This window comes from Scomber japonicus, chromosome 11 (assembly GCF_027409825.1).
Source record: "Scomber japonicus isolate fScoJap1 chromosome 11, fScoJap1.pri, whole genome shotgun sequence".
NCBI lineage: Eukaryota > Metazoa > Chordata > Actinopteri > Scombriformes > Scombridae > Scomber > Scomber japonicus.
The window spans coordinates 1,623,200-1,627,138 of NC_070588.1; positions in this window are offsets into that span (position 1 = coordinate 1,623,200).

Consider the following 3,939-nt stretch of genomic DNA (forward strand, 5'->3'; position numbering starts at 1 on the left):
TATTGCAGTTTTTCATTTTGGGAAGTTGTAGAAGACTGAAATAGGAGTTGATTTAAGTTGCAAAGAAAGAAGTGGAGCCCAAGAGTGAGCATGACTGAGAAATGCACAGCAGGAAAGTGTTATATAAATACTCGGGCTGTCAGCGTTAACGCATTAATCGCGATTAGATTAATGTAATTAATCGAATTTTAATGTTGTTGTTGTAAGGGATCTGCTGGGGATCCACTGGGAATCTACTGTGGATCTGTTGGGGATCCGCTGGGGATCTACTGTGGATCTGTTGGGGATCCGCTGGGGATCTATTGGGAATCTACTGGGGATCCACTGGGGACCTGTTAGGGATCCGCTGGGGATCTGTTAGGGATCCACTGGGGATCCGCTGGGGATCTGTTGGGGATCCACTGGGTATCCGTTGGGGATCCACTGGGTATCCGTTGGGGATCAACTGGGTATCCGCTGGGGATCTGTTGGGGATCCACTGGGAATCCGCTGGGGATCCGCTGGGTATCCACTGTGGATCCGTTCGGGATCCGCTGTGGATCTGTTGGGGATCCGCTGTGGATCTGTTGGGGATCCACTGGGGATCCGCTGGGGATCTGTTGGGGATCCACTGGGTATCCGCTGGGGATCTACTGGGGATCCACTGGGAATCTGCTGGGGATCTGCTGGGGATCTACTGGGGATCCACTGGGAATGTTTCAGATGCAGAGCATGTTGACTCTGTGAAAGCCTGGTTGCCAGCCTGCACTGGTTAAACAGAACAATCTAATCCGTACGGGTGCTTTCAGGCTTCCATCACTGATTTCTGAGCTCCTACTGTAGATCAGTGAGGCTACACGAGGTATCTTATTTTGAAAATCATCCTCACAAGTCACAATCATTGACTAGAGTGGCTGCGATCAGCTCTCACGTTGCAGTTTAACGTGAATCTATGTCACATGTTGTATTTAAAGCTGGTTGTGCTGCCTCCAGCTTTAAGTCACATCCTGACATGTGTTTCATTAGTTTATCCAAAGATTTATAGTCATTAATTTAAATGTAAATGACAGGATTATTAATATAATAACTTCAGAAACAGTCAGTGTAATGATCTGTTGTTAACTGGAGCTGTCAACACATTCAAGCTGATTTACTTTCACAGCCAACGATGTAAAAACACTGACTGAACAAACGCTATTGAGTTGTATTTGTTAAATCAGCAGACATTAATTTGTTTGCCGGCTTAATATCAGAGCATGTTATCATAAACTTGGCAGCAGAATGAGACGTGAGGCAGGCGAGTAAACAAAGAGTAAACAACCTCAGCCAATTTCACGGCGTTTGGCAGGAGGAGTTGGATTTCACGCCGTCTGCTCGGAGGCTTTCTGTCTCTGCAGGAATCTGAATCTGTCGGATCTCCTGCTGCTGTTTGCACCTGCACCACGTTTCAACCAGGACGCCTTCATTAGTGCTCTGTGATGCAGAAACAGGAGGCTCATTGTCTGACATGAAGAGGCTTTTCTTTTGTTGCAGCATGTTTCCTGTGCTGCGTTTCAGCTGTCTGACAAAATCAGAGGCTGAAAACCTTCACGTATTCACACCAAAGTCTCATTTGACGAATCACATCTTATTTTATTATCTTATCCAGTCTTTACACTGGCTCCCAGTCAGCTCTAAAGTCTTTACACTGGCTCCCAGTCAGCTCTAAAGTCTTTACACTGGCTCCCAGTCAGCTCTAAAGTCTTTACACTGGCTCCCAGTCAGCTCTAAAGTCTTTACACTGGCTCCCAGTCAGTTCTAAAGTCTTTACACTGGCTCCCAGTCAGTTCTAAAGTCTTTACACTGGCTCCCAGTCAGTTCTAAAGTCTTTACACTGGCTCCCAGTCAGCTCTAAAGTCTTTACACTGGCTCCCAGTCAGTTCTAAAGTCTTTACACTGGTTCCCAGTCAGCTCTAAAGTCTTTACACTGGCTCCCAGTCAGTTCTAAAGTCTTTACACTGGTTCCCAGTCAGTTCTAAAGTCTTTACACTGGCTCCCAGTCAGTTCTAAAGTCTTTACACTGGCTCCCAGTCAGTTCTAAAGTCTTTACACTGGCTCCCAGTCAGTTCTAAAGTCTTTACACTGGCTCCCAGTCAGTTCTAAAGTCTTTACACTGGCTCCCAGTCAGTTCTAAAGTCTTTACACTGGCTCCCAGTCAGTTCTAAAGTCTTTACACTGGCTCCCAGTCAGTTCTAAAGTCTTTACACTGGCTCCCAGTCAGTTCTAAAGTCTTTACACTGGCTCCCAGTCAGTTCTAAAGTCTTTACACTGGCTCCCAGTCAGCTAGAGAATAGATTTTAAAGTTCTGCTACTGGTCTACAAATCACTGAATGGTTTAGGTCCAGAATACATGAATGACATGTTAGTAGAATATAAACCCAGTAGAGCTCTGAGATCTACTGACTCAGGTCAGATAGTTGAGCCCAGAGCTCTGAGATCTACTGACTCAGGTCAGATAGTTGAGCCCAGAGCTCAAACTAAACATGGTGAAGCAGCTTTTACACAACTTTACACAACAGCTACAGCGAGGCTGTGTTTGCTTCCTGTTTTCAAAATAAAAGCACCAATTCTATCGTTATGGTTTTCTTAATAATAAAAGGCAACATTTTTATTTTGTGAAAATGACAGGAAGTGCGTTACTCGCTACGGCTAACTTGAGTGGCTCCAAATTCTCAGGAACAAAACTTTAAGCAGATGTTATTTGGACAGATTAGCGTCACATTGTGGATCTAAAGGGCTACTTTACTTTCTTCCTAAAAAGGTTAGACATGTGGATAAATTGTTATATTTACAGAGTTAGAGCTAAAATGAAAACATTTTATGAGAAGGTTTCAGAGTGAGACGAGCTGTGCTTCAAGAAACATATCAATGAACAGACTAAATCTTTAAAGCTAAACTCTCATTACTTCCTAGAGAGAAGGCGTTGATGATTAGCCAGAATCATAGAAAGCGTTTCATCCATTATGGACGATGATGTCATTTATATGCACTTTCCAGCTTCTACTCTTAAAGCTCAGTCTATCATTCTGCCCTCAGCTTCATCACTGAGGAGGCTTCACACTTCATCATTCCTTCCTTCCTTCCTTCCTTCCTTCCTTCCTTCCTTCCTCCCTTCCTTCCTTCCTTCCTTCCTTCCTTCCTTCCTTCCTTCCTCCCTTCCATCATTCCATCCTTCCATCTTTCCTTCCTTCCTTCCTTCCTTCCTTCCTTCTGCCCTCAGCTTCATCACTGAGGAGGCTTCACACTTCATCATTCCTTCCCTCCTTCCTTCCTTCCTTCCTTCCTTCCTTCTGCCCTCAGCTTCATCACTGAGGAGGCTTCACACTTCATCATTCCTTCCTTCCTTCCTTCCTTCCTTCATTCTGCCCTCAGCTTCATCACTGAGGAGGCTTCACACTTCATCATTCCTTCCTTCCTTCCTTCCTTCCTTCCTTCTGCCCTCAGCTTCATCACTGAGGAGGCTCTACACTTCATCATTGCATTCTTTATGAGGAAGTTGGGCGGCATTCGTTGGCAGTGAGAAGAGAAGGAACCTATTTCTATCCGAAGCTCTCCTTGGCAGACTTCCTGGGTACCTGACATGTCTTATTAACTATAGTTCAATTTCACACCGCGCTGAGCTCCGACACTGTTTGGTCCTTGAATATAAACACGTTAGCGCTGAGATCGGGAAACTGGCTTTTATATATTACGCTTCACACAAGCGGAACAACTGGCAGAAGATGGTCAAAAAAGGAAGGACAGATGGAAGGAAAGAAGGAAGGAAGGAGAGATGGAAGGATGGAAGGGAGGAAGGAGAGATGGAAGGATGGAAGGGAGGAAGGAGAGATGGAAGGAAAGAAGGAAGGAAGGGAAGAAGGACAGAAGGAAGGAAGGAAGGAGAGATGGAAGGAAAGAAGGAAGGAAGGAGAGATGGAAGGA